The sequence below is a fragment of the Entelurus aequoreus genome, linkage group LG03 (assembly GCF_033978785.1).
Source record: "Entelurus aequoreus isolate RoL-2023_Sb linkage group LG03, RoL_Eaeq_v1.1, whole genome shotgun sequence".
Lineage (NCBI taxonomy): Eukaryota > Metazoa > Chordata > Actinopteri > Syngnathiformes > Syngnathidae > Entelurus > Entelurus aequoreus.
The window spans coordinates 10,982,217-11,007,684 of record NC_084733.1 but is presented as its reverse complement, the minus strand read 5'-3'; the positions used below and the strand labels follow the sequence as shown (position 1 = coordinate 11,007,684).

At 39.8% G+C, this 25,468-nt stretch overlaps 1 protein-coding gene across 2 annotated transcripts in view; it reads left to right on the top strand.

The window, feature by feature from the left end:
- LOC133646127 (guanine nucleotide-binding protein G(I)/G(S)/G(O) subunit gamma-2) overlaps window positions 1-25,468 on the top strand; it is a 53,985-nt gene that overhangs the window by 13,035 nt on the left and 15,482 nt on the right. The window contains exon 2 of one of the 2 annotated variants that reach the window (XM_062041176.1): window positions 468-795. The exons of the other annotated variant lie outside the window; for it this stretch is intronic. The gene's annotated coding sequence lies outside the window, so the exon portion shown is untranslated. The remainder of the gene's footprint in view (window positions 1-467; window positions 796-25,468) is intronic. 2 annotated transcript variants of the gene reach the window in all.

Sequence of the window (25,468 nt, the reverse complement as noted above, 5' to 3'; positions counted from 1 at the left end):
CACTTTCTCGCTCCTAATATCTCTCGCTCCATTGTAAACAACGGGGAATTGTGAGCAGCACTACCGCTTGTGACGTCACGCTACTTCCGGTAGGGGCAAGGTTTTTTTTTTTATCAGCGAGCAAAAGTTGCAAACTTTATCGTCGATTTTCTCTACTAAATCCTTTCAGCAAAAATATGGCAATATCGCGAAATGATCAAGTATGACACATAGAATGGATCTGCTATTCCCGTTTAAATAAAAAAAAAAATCATTTCAGTAGGCCTTTAAGCCAATAATGAAATTTTTTGTGCTCCCCTTTATTTGGAAAAGTACCGAAATACTTTTGGTACCGGTACCAAAATATTGGTATCGGGACAACACTACTCGCTACATTAGCTTCCAGTTATTTGTAAACATCATTAACGTCGATGGCAGTGGAGAGAAGTAAACATTTATAATCCAGCTCAAATTTTGTTTACTGACAGATCTCAGGGAGACCGTGGAGTTCTTTCCTGTGGACCTCCGGGACGTGCAGAGAGCGTGCTGATAGCAAGACCAGCGAGACCAGGGAGGGAGGGGGAGTCAGGAGGAGGAGGAGGAGGAGGAGGGTATCTTCTCGTAGCCTCGGCGTTTGGCTGGAGGGTGGAGACTGGGAGCGGCGGCGAGGACGGGAGGACAGGGAGGATCTCAGCCAGAGCGGGGACGGTGTGGATGTCGTCCTGAAACTTCCTGATTTCGTCTCTACCAGACTGGATCCGGAGGGGGGGGAAGAAAAAAGAAAAAAAAAAGACTCCCGATTAACCAGCAGGAAAGGTAGGATCCTCTTCTTGTCCTGTTTTCTTGTTGCTTCTACATCACGGGTGTGTTTCCTCCCCGCCTCTTTGGACCAAATCTGCAGAATTTGACCTCCTTTTTCGCGCGTCTCATTTTAACAGGATTGATTTTAGAGCATTGTTTTTTTGGGGGGGGGGGGGGGGCGACAAGGAGGGATAAATAGACAACAAAAACCCGGACCCTTTCCGCCATCTCTAGCATGCACCAGCTTCATGTCGTGGCGAGAGGAGGGGGAGGGGGAGGGGGTTTCGTGGCTGAGAGAAGCAGGGAAATTGTACATATTGTGCCCCCCCCCCCCCCCATCCACACACCCACACACCCACACACACACACACATCACTTAAAACACTGACATCCATACACTAAATCTACAGTGGGCTTTTGTGTGTGTGTGTGTGTGTGTGTGTGTGTGTGTGTGTGTGTGTGTGTGTGTGTGTGTGTGTGTGTGTGTGTGTGTGTGTGTGTGTGTTTGTGTGTGTGTGTGTGTGTTGTGTGTGTGTGTGTGCTCATCCAGGCCTGTTTCCTCCACTTCTTCCACTCAGGCAAACAGGAGCGTTACAGGTGTCACCAAACAAGATGAGAGAAGGCCGTTCATTTTTTCCGCCGTCAACAATTTAAACCAGGCCTGCCTGGGCAATTATTTTGAGTCGGGGGGCCAAATTTGAGAGAAAAAAATATGGGTCTGGGGGCCAGTATATCTATTTTTAGTAACACTAATACAAAACCTCCCAATAATGTCCGGTTGAATGCTAAAAACGTTATGACAGACCGCCTTAAAAAACGTAATGGAATTTAAAAAATTTTTTTTTTACAGAATGAGACACCCAGAATGCAAAAACCCCGTTTCCATATGAGTTGGGAAATTGTGTTGGATGTAAATATAAACGGAATACTATTTGCAAAAAAAAAAAAATTAAGTTTGAGTTTGAACATCAAATATCTTGTCTTTGTAGTGCATTTAATTGAATATGGGTTGAAAAGGATTTGCAAATCATTGTATTCCGTTTATATTTACATCTAACACAATTTCCCAACTCATATGGAAACGGGGTTTGTACATGAAAATAAATAATGTGGTATTTACTAGAGATGTCCGATAATATCGGTCTGCCGATATATTCGGCCGATAAATGCGTTAAAATGTTATCGGTATCGTTTTTTTTATTATCAGTATCGTTTTTAAAAAAAAAATTTTTTATTTATTTTTTTTTTTTATTAAATCCACATAAAAAACACAAGATACACTTACAATTAGTGCACCAACCCAAAAGACCTCCCTCCCCCATTTACACTCATTCACACAAAAGGGTTGTTTCTTTCTGTTATTAATATTCTGGTTCCTACATTATATATCAATATATATCAATACAGTCTGCAAGGGATACAGTCCGTAAGCACACATGGTTGTGCGTGCTGCTGGTCCACTAATAATAATAACCTTTAACAGTTAATTTTACAAATTTTCATTAATTACTAGTTTCTATGTAACTGTTTTTATATTGTTTTACTTTCTCTTTTATTCAAGAAAATGTTTTTAATTTATTTATCTTATTTTATTTGATTCATTTTTTTAAAAAGGACCTTATCTTCACCATACCTGGTTGTCCAAATTAGGCATAATAATGTGTTAATTCCACGACTGTATATATCGGTTGATATCGGTATCGGTTGATATCGGTATCGGTAATTAAAGAGTTGGACAATATCTGCATATCGGATATCGGCAAAAAGCCATTATCGGACATCCCTAGTATTTACAATATTAACTATTAACGATAAGTACAAGTACATATGCACACATACACGCATGCACATAATCACGTTTCATCAAACATATATTAATGTTGTTGCCCTAGGGCGGGGGTCGGCAACCCACGGCTCTAGAGCCGCATAGCGCCGCCCTAGTGGCCCTCTGGAGATTTTTCAAAAATGTATGAAAAAATGGAAAAAGATGAGGGGAAAAAAATATATTTTTTGTTTTGGTATGGTTTCTGTAGGAGGACAAATATGACACAAACCTCCCTAATTGTTATAAATCACACTGTTTATATTAAACATGCTTCACTGATTCGAGTATTTGGCGAGCGCCGTTTTGTCCTACTAATTTTGGCGGTCCTTGAACTCACCGTACAGTTTGTTTACATGTATAACTTTCTCCGACTTTCTAGGACGTGTTTTATGCCACTTCTTTTTCTGTCTCATTTTGTCCACCACACTTTTAACGTTGTGCATTAATGCACAAAGGTGAGTTTTGTTGATGTTATTGACTTGTGTGGAGTGCTAATCAGACATATAGGTGAGGGCGGACCTACGTCACTTCCGCCTACCAATCCCCTAGCAACCGGGAATTCGTTGAAAACAAACCAGCTCACAGCGAACACAGCATTGACAGAAAAAGCATTTAACGAGCGTCGTGGCTTGGAAGTCGGCGTTAAATCCTTCATTTACGCATTTTTACTTATTCGCATATCGTGTGAAAAAACGAAAATGTATTATTTGCGTCAGACTCGTCTCAGTGAACTTTAAAGCTTCTCAGGCTTAGCTTAGCTTGCTAGTTAGCTTAGCCTGCGCGCTACTAAGAAAGAGACGCGGAAGTTATCAACAAGATCAAGTGTTAGTGTATAAAATATTGAGAGATTTGAGGGCTACATGTATTGTTTAAGTACAACAAAGAAGAGTTTAAACAGAAGGGGGAGGTGGCAAAATAACCTAATAAGGAAAGTAATACCAAGATTACGGGTAAATAATACTGGAATGTCCGGCAAAAAACCCCAAAAGAAAGCAGACTGACCCCTAGTAGCCCGGTCCTTGTAAGTTGTAGCCTTATGAAGGCGCAGTACAGCAGGCGAATAATGTACAAAATATATGTCTTTGTTTTGAAAAGTCTTGCAGACAGCATTTTGCGACTGTCTTTAAAAGTTGATTAAATGGCAACATGAAAATTATAGGGTTTATTGGTTTTTAAAAACCCAACTGTTAAGTGCAAATTTAAACGAAACCGGTTTTCGAAAATAGCTAGCTAGGCTATAGACTATATAGTACAGGGGTCACCAACGCGGTGCCCGCGGGCACCAGGTAGCCCATAAGGACCAGATGAGTAGCCCGCTGGCCTGTTCTAAAAATAGCTCAAATAGCAGCACTTACCAGTGAGCTGCCTCTATTTTTTAAATTGTATTTATTTACTAGCAAGCTGGTCTCGCTTTGCCCGACATTTTTAATTCTAAGAGAGACAAAACTCAAATAGAATTTGAAAATCCAAGAAAATATTTTAAAGACTTGGTCTTCACTTGTTTAAATAAATTCATTAATTTTTTTACTTTGCTTCTTATAACTTTCAGAAAGACAATTTTAGAGAAAAAATACAACCTTAAAAATTATTTTAGGATTTTTAAACACATATACCTTTTTACCTTTTAAATTCGTTCCTCTTCTTTCCTGACAATTTAAATCAATGTTCAAGTAAATTATTTTTTTTTTATTGTAAAGAATAATAAATACATTTTAATTTAATTCTTCATTTTAGCTTCTGTTTTTTCGACGAAAAATATCTGTGAAATATTTCTTCAAACTTATTATGATTAAAATTGAAAAAAAATATTCTGGCAAATCTAGAAAATCTGTAGAATCAAATTTAAATCTTATTTCAAAGTATTTTGAATTTCTTTTAAAATTTTTGTTCTGGAAAATGTAGAAGAAATAATGATTTGTCTTTGTTAGAAATATAGCTTGGTCCAATTTGTTATATATTCTAACAAAGTGTAGATTGGATTTTAACCTATTTAAAACATGTCATCAAAATTCTAAAATTAATCTTAATCAGGAAAAATTACTAATGATGTTCCATAAATTATTTTTTTAATTTTTTCAAAAAGATTTGAATTAGCTAGTTTTTGTCTCCTTTTTTTCGGTTGAATTTTGAATTTTAAAGAGTCGAAATTGAAGACAAACTATGTTTCAAAATTTAATTGTCATTTTTTTCGTGTTTTCTCCTCTTTTAAACCGTTCAATTAAGTGTAAATATCATTCATTGTAAATTGGCTATTTCTGGCAATTTATTTAAGTGTGTATCAAACTGGTAGCCCTTCGCATTAATCACTACCCAAGAAGTAGCTCTTGGTTTCAAAAAGGTTGGTGACCCCTGATATAGTATATACCGCATGTTATTTTTGTACAACAACAACTTCAGCTGTCGAACGTTATAAGGTACAAATTCAACAAGTACAACACTAGCACGGATGGTATAGCCAAGTTGTGGTTAAGAAGGTGGATTTTTGTTCCTTATATTTACCAGAAACGAAGTGATCCGAACACACGACCCGGGACTTTGGGGGACTCCAGTGAGAACCGTCCTCGTTTTCCCGGTGTAAAGCTGCGAGCCATTTGTCTCGTCTCTGTGGGCTTTTATCACGCTTTGGCAGAACAAAATACAACCTTTGTTTTCCCTGTTTCCAGTTGTGGTTGGCACAACCAAAAACAACACAGTTTTTCGGCATTTTGGAGGCAGAATGACGGGTTTAACCAGCGTAGGTCGACAGGTTAAAGAGTAATGGCAACGGTTTGTTTTCAACGCCAGTCTGGTTGCTATGGCTCGAAGAACCCGTATGTAGCTCAGTTGCCCGGGTGTCGGCCCTCACCTATTTGGTCACTGCATGACTGCAAGCTAATCGATGCTAACATGCTATTTAGGCTAGCGATATGTACATATCAAGTTTATTATTCTTCGGTCAATCGTCAACAAAATAAACAAACAGTTGTACATTCTTAAATTGAAAATGAAAATGTTGCAGACCGAAAGGGTTTAGGCTGAAGTTGAACACTTATTGCGCCTAACCCTATAAACAATGTCAAGTACAAAATAAACTTCCGAAAATTATTGAATGTCCATTGTACAACATATTATAAATACACATTATACATAACATAAACACAGTTCAATTATATACACAGTAAAGGCATGTGAAATATCCTTGTAGACATGTTAAACCTTTGTACCAATTTATATACTATATACAAACAATTGTACTTCCATTATTATTTATAACCCACATTTAGTATTTGAATTAACATTGATCATAGTATTAACTACTGTGTTGATTCTAGAGTGATATATTTTTTCAAGACATTGGTCTTAAAGTGTTTTTTAAATGTGTGAATAGAACTGGAACATTTTAAGGAATAATCCAAGCTGTTCCACAGTTGAACCCCCCTGACAGAAACACATCTACTTTTTAAGCTTGTTCTTATCTTAGCTTTATCATTATGCCTCATTTGTAGCTATATTTGAGGTCATTTAGTTTCCTTTAAGTCCTCTTAATTAAATGTATATCTCATGATACATGTAATATGGCTTTTAATTTTTTGCGGCTCCGGGACAGATTTGTTTTTGTATTTTTGGTCCAATATGGCTCTTTCAACATTTTGGGTTGCCGACCCCTGCCCTAGGGTAAACTGGGTATAACGCATGGCACTCTGACAAAGCTTAACCTATTGTTACTATAACAATCTACAAGGTTAATGGAGGTTGCTTCTCTTTCTTCCTACCCCATTTTTCTGCATTCTTTCGTATCTCAAGTTATCATTACGTATATGCATTGTTGCATTTGAACAACTGTATTGTTGATAATAATAAAGGTAAAGTATTGGTATTGTTCATTATCAATAGTGCTATTTCTATTGGTATTTGTATTGCTCCATTTTTAGTGTAATAATGCTCATTGTCATTTCTGTATTATTTTTTATTTTCGCTAACTGCTTATTTGCTATTATTTTTACCATCATATTTGTACATGTCGTACTTGCTGATGTTGCTCTATTGTTGTTGTTGTTGTTGTTGTTTTTGTCTCTCTGTCTAATCCCCCTCTTGTCCCCACAATTCCCCCCCTCTGTATTTCTTTTTCTCTCTTTCTATCCCTATTAACGATAAACTATTAACGATAAAACACTGAATATTGACAACATATGAATGCCACACCCCCTCTCGGTCGACATATTTTACAATGAAGCTAAACGCAACAAAAATGCAACAAACAGCGAAATATGAACGTGAAGGGTAAAAAAACCAAAACGCCTACAATCTGATACATGACTAAGCTTTAACTTTGTTGTAAAAATCTCCTTCCAAGTCTGTCCCTGACACCCGCATTTCAGGCTGGACGCTCTGGAAACACTCTGTGGAAACGCTCCCCACCCACACTGCTTGGTGCCTGGTTTGAGCTGCCGTGACGTAGATTACCATAGTAACTATTTAGATTACCATAGTAACTAATTAGATGACCATAGTAACTAGAATATCATGCAAAAGGGCAGATTCCAACCATTGAAATACTTTGTATAGTTCAGGGGTCGGCAACCCGCGGCTCTAGAGCCGCATGCGGCTCTTTAGCGCCGCCCTAGTGGCTCTCTGGAGCTTTTTTAAAAATGTATGAAGAATGGAAAAAGATAAGGGGAAAAAAATATATTTTTTGTTTTAATATGGTTTCTGTAGGAGGACAAACATGACACAAACTTCCCTAATTGTTATAAAACACAATGTTTATATTAAACATGCTTCACTGATTCGAGTATTTGGCGAGCGCCGTTTTGTCCTACTAATTTTGGCGGTCCTTGAACTCACCTTAGCTTGTTTATTTCTCCGACTTTCTAGGACGTGATGTATGCCACTTCTTTTTCTGATTCATTTTGTCCACCAAACTTTTAATGTTGTACATGAGCGCACAAAGGTGAGTTTTGTTGATGTCATTGACTTGTGTGGAGTGTTAATCAGACATATTTGGTCACTGCATGACTGCAAGCTAATCGATGCTAACATGCTATTTAGGCTAGCGATATGTACATATTGCGTCATTATGCCTCATTTGTAGGTTTTTTTGAGGTCATTTAGTTTCCTTTAAGTCCTCTTAATTAAATTTATATCTCATGACACACTATCTGTATGTAATATGGCTTTTAATTATGCAAGCTAATCGATGCTAACATGCTATTTAGGCTAGCGATATGTACATATTGCGTCATTATGCCTCATTTGTAGGTTTTTTTGAGGTCATTTAGTTTCCTTTAAGTCCTCTTAATTAAATTTATATCTCATGACACACTATCTGTATGTAATATGGCTTTTAATTATGCAAGCTAATCGATGCTAACATGCTATTTAGGCTAGCGATATGTACATATTGCGTCATTATGCCTCATTTGTAGGTTTTTTTGAGGTCATTTAGTTTCCTTTAAGTCCTCTTAATTAAATTTATATCTCATGACACACTATCTGTATGTAATATGGCTTTTAATTTTTTGCGGCTCCAGACAGATTTGTTTTTGTATTTTTGGTCCAATATGGCTCTTTCAACATTTTGGGTTGCCGACCCCTAGTATAGTTCAAGACTTACGGTCATTAGAAAATATGAGTGCATATCATAATGGCAGCTACACTTTCCATCTTAAAGATCTAAAAAAAATATTTGGGAATGTCCGGCGGGCCATATTGAAAAGCTTAACGGGCCGCATGCAGCCCCCGGGCCTTAACTTGCCCAAGTCTGATTTAAACGGTCGTCTCTCCCACCGGCGGATCCGGCATGCGATCCCAGTTCAAACAGAAGAACCGGGTTTGCGTCAGGTGTAAGCGGCCTCAGGCTCGTCAGAAGCTGCGCTGAAGGCTTCGACCTTTTCTACTTTGTTTGCTCGTGACTGTGTTGGTTTTTATTTATTTATTAATTTTTTTACATAGCTGGTTCAACCGTCGTCTTTGGGTGTACAGTTTTATCGGTTCAGACCTTAGTTCTAGCTGAGTCTTTCAGAGCAGGCCTGGGCAATTGTTTTAAACCAAATTTAGAGAAAAAAATGTGTCTGGGGGCCGGTATATCTATTTTTTTAGGAAAACTAATACAAAACCTCACAATAAAGTCTGATTGAATGCTTAAAATGTTATGACAGACCGCCTTAAAAACGGAATGGAATTGTATTTTTTTTCTATGAACGATAAAACCCTGAATATTGAGAACATATGAACGTCACACCCCCTCTTCATCGACATTTTACAATCAAGCCAAATGCAACAAACACAGTGAAATATGAACGTGAAGGGTTAAAAAACAAAAAACATCTACAATCTGATATACAAACCCCGTTTCCATATGAGTTGGGAAATTGTGTTAGATGTAAATATAAACGGAATACAATGATTTGAAAATCCTTTTCAACCCATTTTCAATTGAATGCACTACAAAGACAACATATTTGATGTTCAAACTCATAAACTTTATTTATTTTTTGCAAATAATAATTAACTTCGAATTTCATGGCTGCAACACGTGCCAAAGTAGTTGGGAAAGGGCATGTTCACCACTGTGTTGCATGGCCTTTCCTTTTAACAACACTCAGTAAACGTTTGGGAACTGAGGAGACACATTTTTGAAGCTTCTCAGGTGGAATTCTTTCCCATTCTTGCTTGATGTACAGCTTAAGTTGTTCAACAGTCCGGGGGTCTCCGTTGTGGTATTTTAGGCTTCATAATGCGCCACACATTTTCAATGGGAGACAGGTCTGGACTACAGGCAGGCCAGTCTAGTACCCGCACTCTTTTACTATGAAGCCACGTTGATGCAACACGTGGCTTGGCATTGTCTTGCTGAAATAAGCAGGGGCGTCCATGGTAACGTTGCTTGGATGGCAACATATGTTGCTCCAAAAGCTGTATGTACCTTTCAGCATTAATGGCACCTTCACAGATGTGTAAGTTACCCATGTCTTGGGCACTAATACACCCCCATACCATCACAGATGCTGGCTTTTCCACTTTGCGCCTATAACAATCCGGATGGTTCTTTTCCTCTTTGGTCCGGAGGACACCACGTCCACAGTTTCCAAAAACAATTTGAAATGTGGACTCGTCAGACCACAGAACACTTTTCCACTTTGTATCAGTCCATCTTAGATGAGCTCGGGCCCAGCGAAGCCGACGGCGTTTCTGGGTGTTGTTGATAAACGGTTTTCGCCTTGCATAGGAGAGTTTTAACTTGCATTTACAGATGTATGACCAACTGTAGTTACTGACAGTGGGTTTCTGAAGTGTTCCCGAGCACATGTGGTGATATCCTTTACACACTGATGTCGCTTGTTGATGCAGTACAGCCTGAGGGATCGAAGGTCACGGGCTTAGCTGCTTACGTGCAGTGATTTCTCCAGATTCTTTGAACCCTTTGATGATATTACGGAGCGTAGATGGTGAATTCCCTAAATTCCTTGCAATAGCTGGTTGAGAAAGGTTTTTCTTAAACTGTTCAACAATTTGCTCACGCATTTGTTGACAAAGTGGTGACCCTCGCCCCATCCTTGTTTGTGAATGACTGAGCATTTCATGGAATCTACTTTTATACCCAATCATGGCACCCACCTGTTCCCAATTTGCCTGTTCACCTGTGGGGTGTTCCAAATAAGTGTTTGATGAGCATTCCTCAACTTTATCAGTATTTATTGCCACCTTTCCCAACTTCTTTGTCACGTGTTGCTGGCATCAAATTATAAAGTTAATGATTATTTGCACAAAAAAAAAAGTTTATCAGTTTGAACATCAAATATGTTGTCTTTGTAGCATATTCAACTGAATATGGGTTGGAAATGATTTGCAAATCATTGTATTCCGTTTATATTTACATCTAACACAATTTCCCAACTCATATGGAAACGGGGTTTGTAGATGAGCTCGGGGCCCAGCGAAGCCGGCGGCGTTTCTGGGTTTTGTTGATAGATGGCTTTCGCTTTGCATAGTAGAGCTTTAACTTGCACTTACAGATGTAGCGACAAACTGTAGTTACTGACAGTGTTTTTCTGAAGTGTTCCTGAGCCCATGTGGTGATATCCTTTACACACTGATGTCGCTTTTTGATGCAGTACCGCCTGAGGGATCAAAGGTCATGGACATTCAATGTTGGTTTTCGGCCTTCTGAACCTTTTGATGATATTACGGACCGTAGATGGGGAAATCCCTAAATTCCTTGCTATAGCTCGTTGAGAAATGTTGTTCTTAAACTGTTCAACAATTTGCTCGCGCATTTGTTCCCGAAGTGGTGACCCTCGCCCCATCCTTGTTTGTGAATGACTGAGCATTTCACGGAAGCTGCTTTTATACCCAATCATGGCACCCACCTGTTCCCAATTAGCCTGTTCCCCTGTGGGATGTTCCAAATAAGTGTTTGATGAGCATTCCTCAACTTTCTCCGTCTTTTTTGCCACTTGTGCCAGCTTTTTTGAAACATGTTGCAGGCATCAAATTCCAAAATGATCTAATATTCATGCTAAAATGTACTTACTTACTGTCAGGTTCAAACACTGATGACATCTATTAAACAGACAAGAAGCAAGGAATCATGCAGAGACGGGGTTACATTTTGCTCAATGAGGAGAGACGTATTGGGCTGTCCACTTAGTTACAGGTCCAACCTACGCTCTAAGGTACAGTCCCACGTGCTCCTCTATTTATTTGGGAGGTCCCTGGTTACACCACTGAGGCTGCTTCTGAAAGAAGGGTGTGTAATTTCAGCAGCCCCAGTTCGACACAATATATGATTATTCAGGAATGCAAATGTGCTGACACTCGTGATATCGCCCTGTCTCTGCTTTGTCTGCGTCACGGTACTGATGTTCGCCCTCGGCAGTCAGCAGGCCGGGTCTGGACACAAACACCGATACGAGACGACTCGCAATCCACGATTGCGAGTCGTCCCTTTGCACAGATAGAAAAGTCATCATCATCGGCGGTCACTCGAACGAGTATGACGATCCTTCTGGTAGGGGTGTATCCCTTTATGGAGGACGCCTGTGCGTGACTTTGTTTCACGTGGGGAGACTGGTGCACAGACAATCACCACACGATCCTTGACATAATCGGGTCAGGGTCCAGTGGCATGGAGTCCAAGACGACTGGGGACCCTTTTCTGCTGCAGCCTTCTTCCGCCATCGCAGCTGTTGTGGTAGTTCTTAAATCTACCGTCTTCCGCCTGCTCCGCCGTTGAGGTCTTTACCGTATCCCTGGCTAGGGGGGCAGTCAGGTACTAGGCCTTTGCCAAGGGCCACCTGGGGGTAACAGTAGTAAAGGGGTTAACCTCCTAGTGCCCCAAGACCCCATTGAGGAAATCGGGTCAGGGTCCAGTGGCATGGAGTCCTAGACGACTGGGGACCCTTTTCTGCTGCAGCCTTCTTCCGCCATCGCAGCCGTTGTGGTAGTTCTTAAATCTACCGTCTTCCGCCTGCTCCGCCGTTGAGGTCTTTACCGTATCCCTGGCTAGGGGGGCAGTCAGGTACTAGGCCTTTGCCAAGGGCCACCTGGGGGTTACAGTAGTAAAGGGGTTAACCGCCAAGTGCCCCAAGACCCCATAGAGGAATCGGGTCAGGGTCCAGTGGCATGGAGTCCTAGATGACTGGGGACCCTTTTCTGCTGCAGCCTTCTTCCACCATCGCAGCCGTTGTGGTAGTTGTTAAATCTACCGTCTTCCGCCTGCTCCGCCGTTGAGGTCTTTACCGTATCCCTGGCTAGGGGGGCAGTCAGGTACTAGACCTTTGCCAAGGGACACCTGGGGGTAGCAGTAGTAAAGGGGTTAACCTCCAAGTGCCCCAAGACCCCATAGAGGAGCCTCCACTGCCGGATGCACTTTAAAGGCCTACTGAAAGCCACTACTACCGACCACGCAGTCTGATAGTTTATATATCAATGATGAAATCTTAACATTATAACACATGCCAATACGGCCGGGTTAACTTATAAAGTGACATTTTAAATTTGCCGCTAAACTTCCGGTTCGAAACGCCTCTGAGGATGACGTATGCGCGTGACGTAGACCGGGGAACACGGGTATGCCTTCCACATTGAAGCCAATACGAAAAAGCTCTGTTTTCATTTCATAATTCCACAGTATTCTGGACATCTGTGTTCGTGAATCTGTTTCAATCATGTTCATTGCATTATGGAGAAGGAAGCTGAGCAAGCAAAGAAGAAAGTTGTCGGTGCGAAATGGACGTATTTTTCGAACGTAGTCAGCCACAACAGTACACAGCCGGCGCTTCTTTGTTTACATTCCCGAAAGATGCAGTCAAGATGGAAGAACTCGGATAACAGAGACTCTAACCAGGAGGACTTTTGACTTCGATACACAGACGCCTGTAGAGAACTGGGACAACACAGACTCTTACCAGGATTACTTTGATTTGGATGACAAAGACGCAGACGTGCTACTGTGAGTATGCAGCTTTGGCTTCTAAACATTTGATCGCTTGACCGTATGTGCGCAACTTTTTTTTGCGTATGTACGTAACTTTTTTAAAATATATAAGCTTTATGAACCTTGGGTTAGGTGAACGGTCTTTTGGGCTGAGTGATTGTGTGTGTTGATCAGGTGTTTGAATTGTATTGGCGTGTTCTATGGAGCTAGGAGCTAGCATAGGAGCTAGGAGCTAGCATAACACGTACCGTACCGTACGTGCGCGTCACGTACGTAACTTTTTAAAAATATATAAGCTTTATGAACCTTGGGTTAGGTGAACGGTCTTTTGGGCTGAGTGATTGTGTGTGTTGATCAGGTGTTTGAATTGTATTGGCGTGTTCTATGGAGCTAGGAGCTAGCATAGGAGCTAGGAGCTAGCATAACACGTACCGTACCGTACGTGCGCGTCACGTACGTAACTTTTTAAAAATATATAAGCTTTATGAACCTTGGGTTAGGTGAACGGTCTTTTGGGCTGAGTGATTGTGTGTGTTGATCAGGTGTTTGAATTGTATTGGCGTGTTCTATGGAGCTAGGAGCTAGCATAGGAGCTAGGAGCTAGCATAACACGTACCGTACCGTACGTGCGCGTCACGTACGTAACTTTTTAAAAATATATAAGCTTTATGAACCTTGGGTTAGGTGAACGGTCTTTTGGGCTGAGTGATTGTGTGTGTTGATCAGGTGTTTGAATTGTATTGGCGTGTTCTATGGAGCTAGGAGCTAGCAGAGGAGCTAGGAGCTAGCGTAACAAACACGCAGGTGTTTTTATGCAGGATTAATTTGTGGCATATTAAATATAAGCCTGGTTGTGTTGTGGCTAATAGAGTATATATATGTCTTGTGTTTATTTACTGTTGTAGTCATTCCCAGCTGAATATCAGGTCACCCCCGCCTCTCACAGCATCTTCCCTATCTGAATAGCTTCAACTCCCCACTAGTCCTTCACTTGCACTTTACTCATCCACAAATCTTTCATCCTCGCTCAAATTAATGGGGAAATTGTCGCTTTCTCGGTCCGAATCTCTCTCACTTCATGCGGCCATCATTGTAAACAATAGGGAACTTTGCGTATATGTTCAACTGACTACGTCACGCTACTTCCGGTAGGTGCAAGCCTTTTTTTTATCAGATACCAAAAGTTGCAATCTTTATCGTCGTTGTTCTATACTAAATCCTTTCAGCAAAAATATGGCAATATCGCGAAATGATCAAGTATGACACATAGAATAGATCTGCTATCCCCGTTTAAATAAAAAAAATTCATTTCAGTAGGCCTTTAACGTCATGCCCAGGACACAGATAGAAAAGTACAACTTCAGCACAATTGATAATAACTAGAGCAACGGCCTTTAAGCATAAGAGTTGTGTGATAATGTATACAGAGTTATTCTAACACTTACTTGCACCTATGGTTTTATCTTTGAGACTTCCAGTTCAGAAGCCAAGTCTTCTCCAGTCGAACTAACCCTAGTCCAGTGGTTCTTAACCTTGTTGGAGGTACCGAACCCCACCAGTTTCATATGCGCATTCACCGAACCCTTCTTTAGTGAAATATAAAATTACAATTTTTTTCAAATTCAAAACAAAGTTATGTATTTTTTATTGGTGCACAAAATGAACCGTGCATGAACATCACCTTGTTCAAAGAACAAAACCAACACAGTGCATGAACTCACCACAAATTACACACCTGCAAATCAGATGGAAAATTAGAGGGAACATTGTTTGGTGGTGTCCATAATACGCCGATAGGGAGAAGGTTTTATTTACACAATGAGTCGGGTGTGTCTCGACCTCCGCGGTGGAGGCTCCGCCGAACCCCTGAGGCCGACTCCCCGAACCCCTAGGGTTCGATCGAACCCGGGTTAAGAACCACTGCCCTAGAATCTCTGTCTTCGTTTTTGCTTCGTTTGCTGGGAGTTTCCTCGGTTTGCCTTGACCCACGTTGAGGACTAAAGCCCGTGCTGAGCAACAGAATCCGAGCGAGGCCGGATGTTTGTGATATTGTTAACAGCCTCGGAGTCTGCAAATGTTATTGTTGGGCCTGCTGATTGGTTCCAGAGGAGAAGCGTGTTTACCCCGTCTTCACTCCAGGAGCACACCAAAGTGTACGGATTTGTCGGGACTGAAGATTTGACGTAGAAAGTTTGCCGTCGTTAGTGACAAAAAGGATTGGTGAGGATTCTGTGCTCGGTGCCAACAGAAACAGTTTTTTCCACCCCAAAGCTTTTGGTGTCTTGCATTGTTTCTACCCCACTTACCACACAGCCCTGTTGCGTAATACGGAACCATTTCAAGGTTTTAACTCTTAGGAGTCTGAGGACAAACCTCAGCAAAGAGAAGACGCTGATGGTTTTGATCTAATATACATCCGTCCATCCATTTCCTACCGCTTGTCCCTTTCGGGGTTGCGCCGGAGCCTATCTCGAGCATATTTGTGCGCCCTGGAGGGAAACGCCTCCTCCCTGATGTCTCCTTGACTCCCAGGAGACGCCTCCTCCTCCACTCTCCCCTTCCCAACCTCCGACTCACACAAATAGAAGCTCCAGTGTCGGGGAGGGCAGGGACTGCTGGGGGTGTCACAGATGTCCGGGCTAATGGAAAGACCACGGGTGGTGGTGGTGGTCCGACTGTGAGGCGGCCATTGGAACGTAAGCCTAAAACCTGGTCTTATTTTGTAGTTTCATGGCTACTTTTAGCTTCATTTGTTCAAATTTAAAGTACCAATGAATGTCACACACACACTAGGTGTGGCAAAATGATTCTCTGCATTTGACCCATCCCCTTGATCACCCCCTGGGAGGTGAGGGGAGCAGTGGGCAGCAGCGGTGGCCGCGCCCGGGAATCATTTTTTGGTGATTTAACCCCCAATTCCAACCCTTGATGCTGAGTGCCAAGCAGGGCTCGCATTTTTATAGTCTTTGGTATGACTCGGACACGCTAACCACTAGGCCACTGAGTAGGTACTAGTTAGGTATAAAACCTAACTGGCTACAAAGTAAACAAAAACAGAGTGCTGGACGACAGCAAAGACTTACTGTGGAGCAAAGACGGCGTCCACAAAGTACATCCGAACATGACAAGACAATCAACAATGTCCTCACAAAGAAGGACGTAGTGGCTCCCATTTTTATAGTCTTTGGTATGACTCGGCCGGGGTTTGAACTCACGACCAACCGATCTCAGGGCGTACACTCTAACCACTAGGCCACACTTCGATTAATCGTTTATTGAGTGTAACAAATAAAAACTGGATCAATTTGGGGCCACATGTAATGCCCAGAACTTTAAATACGTAGCTATCAATTAGCTACATTAGCATAGCTGTGTGAGCCACATGCTAACGTTATATTTTCGCATCATGCAAGTCTAGCAACGCTAGCATAGATATTTGAGCTACGTACGTCATACTCGGTTAGCAACATTAGCATAGCTATGTGAGCTACATGCTAACGTTATGTTTTAACATCATGCTAGGTTAGCTACACGCTACATGCTGATGTTACCTTTTAACATCATGCTAGGTTACAACACTAGTATGGCTATGTTATCCACATGCTAACATTACATTTTAACATCATTTAGAATAGCTATGTGAGCTACATGGTAACGTTATATTTTAACATCATGCTAGGTTAGCTACACGCTACATGTTAATGTTACATTTTAACATATTGTAGAATAGCTATGTGAGCTGCATGCTAACATTATATTTTAACATCATATTGGTTAGCAGCACTAGCATAGCTACGTGAACTGCATGCTAACATTACATTTTAGCATAATGCTAGGTTATTACACTTGCATGCTAACATTACATTTTAAAATCATACTAGGTTATCAACACTAGAGTAGCTATGTTATTTACATGCTAACATTACATTTTACCATTATACTAGGTTAGCAACACTAGAATAGCTATGTGAACTGCATGCTAACATTACATTTTAGCATCATGCTAGGTTTGGACACTAGCATAGCTATGTGACTTACATGCTAACATTGCCTTTTAACATCATACTCGGTTAGCAACATGCTACATGCTTATGTTATAGTTTAACATCATGCTAGGTTACAACACTGGCATAGCTATGTCATCCACATGCTAACATTACATTTTAACATCATACAGAATAGCTATGTGAGCTGCATGCTAACATTACATTTTCAACATCATATAGAATAGCTATGTGAGCTGCATGCTAACATTTCATTTTAGCATCATATAGAATAGCTATGTGAGCTGCATGCTAACATTACATTTTAACACCATATAGAATAGCTATGTTATCCACATGCTAACATTACATTTTAACATTCTATTTAATAGCTATGTTATCCACATGCTAACATTACATTTTAACATTCTATAGAATAGCTATGTTATCTACATGCTAACATTACATTTTAGTATCATATAGAATAGCTATGTGAGCTGCATGCTAACATTACATTTTAACATCATATAGAATAGCTATGTTATCCACATGCTAACATTACATTTTAACATCATATAGAATAGCTATGTTATCCACATGCTAACATTACATTTTAACATCATATAGAATAGCTATGTTATCCACATGCTAACATTACATTTTAGCATCATATAGAATAGCTATGTGAGCTGCATGCTAACATTACATTTTAGCATCATGTTAGGTTAGCAACATGCTAACATTGCATTTTAACATCATGCTAGGTTAGCAACATGCTACATGCTAACATTGCATTTTAACATCATGCTAGGTTAGCAACATGCTACATGCTAAGATTACATTTGAACATCATGCTAGGTTTGGACACTAGCATAGCTATGTGAGCTGCATGCTAACATTACATTTTAGCATCATGCTAGGTTGGCGAAATGCTACAGGCTAACATTACATTTTAGCTTCATGCTAGGTTAGCAACATGCTACATGCTAACACTGCATTTTAACATCATGCTAGGTTAGCAACATGCTACATGCTAACATTGCATTTTAGAATCATGCTAGGTTTGGACACTAGCATAGCTATGTGAGCTGCATGCTAACATTACATTTTAGCATCATGCTAGGTTAGCAACATGCTACATGCTAACATTGCATTTTAACATCATGCTAGGTTAGCAACATGCTACATGCTAACATTGCATTTTAGCATCATGCTAGGTTAGCAACCTGCTACATGCTTACATTGCATTTTAGCATCATGCTAGGTTTGGACACTAGCATAGCTATGTGAGCTGCATGCTAACATTACATTTTAGCATCATGCTAGGTTGGCGAAATGCTACATGCTAACATTACATTTTAGCTTCATGCTAGGTTAGCAACATGCTACATGCTAACACTGCATTTTAACATCATGCTAGGTTAGCAACATGCTACATGCTAACATTGCATTTTAGAATCATGCTAGGTTTGGACACTAGCATAGCTATGTGAGCTGCATGCTAACATTACATTTTAGCATCATGCTAGGTTAGCAACATGCTACATGCTAACATTGCATTTTAACATCATGCTAGGTTAGCAACATGCTACATGCTAACATCGCATTTTAACATCATGCTAGGTTAGCAACCTGCTACATGCTTACATTGCATTTTAGCATCATGCTAGGTTTGGACACTAGCATAGCTATGTGAGCTGCATGCTAACATTACATTTTAGCATCATGCTAGGTTGGCAAAATGCTACATGCTAACATTACATTTTAGCTTCATGCTAGGTTAGCAACATGCTACATGCTAACATTGCATTTTAACATCATGCTAGGTTAGCAACCTGCTACATGCTTACATTGCATTTTAGAATCATGCTAGGTTTGGACACTAGCATAGCTATGTGAGCTGCATGCTAACATTACATTTTAGCATCATGCTAGGTTAGCAACATGCTACATGCTTACATTGCATTTTAACATCATACTCGGTGAGTAACAGTCGCATACAGAGCTGCATAAAGTTAGCATGGTTACACAAAAATACAAATGTGATGTTGACAAAACTTGAGGAGGCAGCTTTTACAATTTTGGTGAGGATCTGGATAAAGGTGCGGGGTATTTCCTGTCCTGTGCAAGCCTGCAGTTTAATCACTGCTCCTCCAGGGCACACATGGCTGAGCCAGAGATGCAGTTTTAATTAGCAGGCTGTGATGTGACACCCTGGGCCTGGCGGAGGACAAGAGACACTCCCCGCCTGGTCCTCTTCATTTGTCTTGGCAATTGACAGAGTAATTAGGTTTGCACGGAAAGGGAGGACGCAGTGTAAAAGCGGGGGGTGTGCTGGTGTGCATCATAGATTGTCTCCAAGTCTCGCAATCGGGTTTTGCTGGACAGGAAGTCTCCCGCGGTGTTCAATGGCGCTTTAACCTCGCTGATACGTAACCGCTGACCTCAGAACATGCAGGAGGTGTTCATTGGACCGCCTGCTGCTCACCTTTTTGTTCCTTCCCAGTGGGAGGGGCTGCAACCAGCGCCACTCCATTACCACACCAGTCACATCCCATAATGATATTCTGTAAACATGTCTGCCTTGTTTCATGCTGCTTATGCTTGCATTTTTACACGCCGCAACATTTGAAAAGTGAAATACGGTTCACTTGGATGAATAAATACAATTTCTTTAAAAGAAAAAATACAATAATTTGAAAAAAAATTATTTAGATAAATACAATTAGAATTTTTAAAAGTACAATTAATTTAAAAAATATTGAATTAGTTGAAAGAATAAATACCGTTATTTAAAATGAATGTATAGAATTTATTAAAATATATGAATACAATTCAACGTACAACTTATTAGAAAAAAGAATTAATTTTTTAAATTTTTTATTACAATTTCTTAAAAAAATATATTTAACTTGGATGAATGAATTCAGTTTATTTGAAAAATAGATACAGATAATTTTAAAATTAATGCAGTTCATTTGAAAAATAAATACAATAATTTGAATAAATGAAAACATTTTTAAAAATAAATACATTTAAAAAAATAGATACAATTTATGAAAAATACATGCAATTTTTAAAATAAATACAGTTAATTAAAAACAGTGACCAATATAATATAACAGTATAACAAATACGAACAGTATTTAAACAAAAGAGGAATTAATATGAGAACAAAAAATTGAGATAGAATACACACAAAGACTAATTTGCCAGAATAACATCATAAATCTTTTAAATGAATTGACAAACTGCGATACAGTATTTACATTTAATGTGGAAACAATAGATAATTATATAAATGGCAGTAAAGATATGTAAAATAAAAAATCCGTAAATAAATTAATTTGAAAAATAATTACATTTAATTTGATGTAGAAATATATTCATATACATATTCATGTATTCATCTTTATATCGATATCTTGTATATATGTCTTTAGTGTTGCATCAGCACATTTTCCAGGGCCACTCCCTTGTGAGAACATGAATATGCGACGGGAGCCGGATGCCTGTGAGCACAAACACTCACAAGTTGGCGCTCATGTGACCTCCAGCGTTTGTCTCCATAGTTCATGTTTGTGCTGTAAACACCCAAGGAAGAAGGAATAAGGAATATGCACATCACAATCATCTGTGCACTCTGGGACTCAACTGTTGTGTTCTGTCACTTTTAAAGCTGAAGAAGTCAGTCTGATGCATGCGTGTGTGCGTGCTACAGCAGGTCAGACGCATACGCTAACATATACGGCAACATAAACATATACGGCAACATATACGGCAACATATACTCCAACATATACACTAACATATACGCTAACATACACACCAAGATATACGCTAACATGTACGCCAACATATACACTAACATACGCCAATATATACGCCAACATATACGCTAACATATACACTAACATATGCCAATATATACGCCAACATATACGCCAACATATACGCCAACATATACGCCAACATATACGCTAACATATACGCTAACATGTACGCTAACATGTACACTAACATGTACGCTAACATGTACGCTAACATGTACGCTAACATGTACGCCAACATGTACGCCAACATATACGCTAACATATACGCTAACATATACGCTAACATATACACCAACATATACGCTAACATATACACTAACATATACACCAAGATATACGCTAACATATACGCTAAAATAGACACTAACATACACACCAACATACACACCAACATATACGCCAACATATACGCTAACATATACGCTAACATATACAACAACATATACGCCAACATATACGCTAACATACACACCAACATATACGCTAACGTATACAACAACATATACGCTAACATGTACACCAACATAATATAGGCCAACATATACGCCGATATATTTGCCAACATGTCCCCTAACATATACGCCAACATATACGCCAACATATACACCAAGATATACGCTAACATATACGCTAAAATATACACTAACATACACACCAACATATACACCAAGATATACGCTAACATATACGCTAAAATATACAACAACATACACACCAACATATACGCCAACATATACGCTAACATATACAACAACATATACACCAACATATACGCTAACATACACACCAACATATATACGCTAACATATATAACAACATATACGCTAACATATACGCCAACACGCTAACATGTACACCAACATAATATAGGCCAACATATACGCCAATATATTTGCCAACATGTCCCCTAACATATACGCCAACATATACGCCAACATATACACCGAGATATACGCTAACATAGACGCTAAAATATACACTAACATACACACCAACATATACGCTAACATATACAACAACATATACGCTAACTTATACGCCAACACGCTAACATGTACACCAACATAATATAGGCCAACATATACGCCGATATATTTGCCAACATGTCCCCTAACATATACGCCGACACGCTGACATGTAAGCTAACACATATCCTAACACATATCCTAACATGTACGCCAACATACACACCAACATGCACGCTAACATGAACGCTAACATGAACGGCAACATGTACGCTAACATAAACGCTAACATGTATGCCAACATGTATGCCAACATGTACGCCAACATGTACGCCAACATGTACGCCAACATTTACGCAAACATAGACAGCAACATATACACTAACATGTACGCCAACATATACACTAACATATACGCCAACATGTACGCTAACATATACACCAACACATACGCCAACATGTACGCTAACATAGACAGCAACATATACACTAACATGTACGCTAACATAAACGCCAACATAGACAGCAACATATACACCAAAATGTACGCCAAAATGTACGCCAACATTTACGCAAACATATACACTAACATATGCGCCAACATGTACGCTAACATAGACAGCAACATATACACTAACATATACGCCAACATACACACCAACATACACACCAACATGTACGCCAACATGTACGCCAACATGTACGCCAACATGTACGCCAACATGTACGCAATCATGTACGCCAACAAAAACACTAACATATACACTAACATCGGGGTTTCCTGCAGCGCTGTGTTGTTAAGGCGGCCGCCTTAACAACAAAGAGCCACCGCCAAAACTAAAGTCTTAACAAGCTGCTCCGCTTAGTTCTGCCTCTGCTGCTGTCAGTACGTCTCTGCAGCACCCAGCATTGTCCCACCCACAGAACCATCTGATTGGTTACACGCAGAGCGGTAACAGCCAATCAGCAGTGCGTATTTAGAGCGCATGTAACAGCCAATCAGCAGTGAGTATTCAGAGCGCATGTAGTCAGTGCTCCTGCGGTGGAGTGAGCAGAAAGGTGTTTAGCAGGTAATCATCAGGCTGCGGACTCTCCCCAAATGATAAAAAACACCTCCCAGTCAACTACTAGTAACATCACTATGAGCCCGTTGACCTTCTAGAATTATAAAAGGCAGGTCAGCTCGTTCGCAGTCCTCGAGGTGAAGGCTAATTAGCTTTTAGCGTAACGTTAGCTCACTGTGCGGTGTGCGTGTGTGCGTGCGTGTGCGCCCCACATTAAACGGACAGCACCTCGGATAAGTGGAAGAAAATGGATGGATGGCAAAGCCCTGTCTGTCTGAGAGAAAGACAAGCATTATTGACCTACAGTTAACAACTGAGTTATTTCACTTTACCCTTTTCTGTGTTGATTGAGCTGTGTTGAAGCAGCAAAAAAGGACATTATGTTAAATGAAGAGTTTCTGTCTCTGATAGTTGATATAATAATGTAAGTGCATGATAAAGCCTACATGAACTCCATGGTGTTCAGGGATGAATAGTCTCTCCTATTGCTACTGTACTATTTTTTGTCAGCTATAGTTACATGAATCATTAGTAATGTAGCAGCCTAGTTTTGAATGGCAGGGTCCCTGCTATCACATGTTGATACAAATATAACATTTACATAATAAAAATCAACTACAGGCTTCCCAAATGCTGTAATAAATTAAGCATGATGAGTTGAGCATACGTCAGCATGTGGCCCCACTTTTAACTCTTTTTTCCAAACGCTTATTGCAGACGCTTACTTACAGTAAGTCATTAATTTGACTTAAGTCATTTTTTTGTCATTATTTTGACTTAGTAAGTCATTATTTTGTCATATTTTTGACTTATTACATTTTTCGGTAAAAAAAACAACAACTGGTAGCTCATTTGTCAGAATTGCACGGCCAAAACACAAAACAAAACAAAAAAGTGTAACATTGTTTTTCCATTTACAGTAACACACCGTAAAAACGACGACCACAGATTTTACAGTAAAACAGTGGTACGGTTTCCCCATTTACATTTACAGTTGTAAAAAACATTTTATCGTAACATTTTGGCAGCTAAACTTTACTCTAAAATCGACACGTTTTTCTTACAGTGTACGTACGTAAAAATATATAACAATAAATAGTGTAATGAAGCAATTTAAAATGTATATATTATTCACTGTTACAAGTAGGGCTGCAACAACTAATCGATTAAATCGATTAAAATCGATTATAAAAATAGTTGCCGATTAATTTAGTCATCGATTCGTTGGATCTATGCTATGCGCATGCGCAGAGGCTTTTTAGATTTTTTTTTATTTTTTTTTATTTTTTTAAATAAACCTTTATTTATAAACTGCAACATGTACAAACAGCTGAGAAACAATAATCAAAATAAGTATGGTGCCAGTATGCTGTTTTTTTTCAATAAAATACTGGAAAGGATAGAAATGTAGTTTGTCTCTTTTATCCGATTATTAATCGATTAATCGAAGTAATAATCGACAGATTAATCGATTATCAAATTAATCGTTAGTTGCAGCCCTAGTTACAAGTGGCCCTCTGAGGGCAGCCATAACTGCCATGCGGCTTTGACACCCCTGTTCTACAACATATGTCAGGTTCAAACACTGATGACATCTATTAAACAGACAAGAAGCAAGGAATTTAACAGAGACAGAATTCAATTTAGCTCATTGAGGAGAAACGTACAGGCTGTACTCTTTGACAGTCTTCCACCGTGCTATGACGACAGGATTGCACGCTGTCAGGTTCAAACACTGATGACATCTATTAAACAAGACGAGAGGCAAGGAATCAAACAGAGACACAATTCAATTTGGACTCAATATATTGAGGAGAGTCGCCTTTACACTGTACCCTTGCACAGTATCTTAGCACGCTCTGCCAAAAGATTGCACTCCTTCTTTATTTGACTTTCTCCGACCACCTGACCACCGCTTCCACTTCCAGAGGGAAGTGGGTCGTAAACAGCGTTGCCTTTGGTTACAGAATAGTTCTAAAGAAGAGGTCGTAAAATAGTTCAAAAAGAGTTCCATAAAATAGTTCAAAGAGAGTTCCATAAAATAGTTCAAAAAGAGTTTGCAAAATACTTAAAAAAGAGTCCCATAAAATAGTTCAAAAAGGGTTCGTAAAATACTTCAAAAAGAGTTTGTCTGGAAATTGGGCCGATCCTACCATCTGTCCGCTTTGAAGTCCTTGGGTTGGAACAAGATCTTTCTGTTGATTACCATACGTGAGAGAAAACAGAAAACCCTTCATGTGGCTTTCCCCCTTACCCAGTGGAGTTTTACGAGCCTTCTTCTTGGCGGGTTTCAAAGACAGCTTTTGTCTTCTTGCTAGGAACTCGTTTCGACGCAAAGTTTTTTTGTGATAACTTACAAACAATTATTGTAACACACGCCTCGTCTTTTATTTGGAGGGGAGAGGGGGTCGTAAACAGCCGTCGCCCTTGGTCACAAAACAGTTCGAAGAAAACATGCCCGGAGCTTGCGTCAGGTCCTGCTTCCTCTCCGCTTTGTAGATCTCGGGGCAAGACAAGATCGTCCTGTGGATCGCAATACATCAAAGAAACCAAAACTTTCTGTCGCTTCCCATCCTACACAGTGGAGTTTTACGAGCCTTC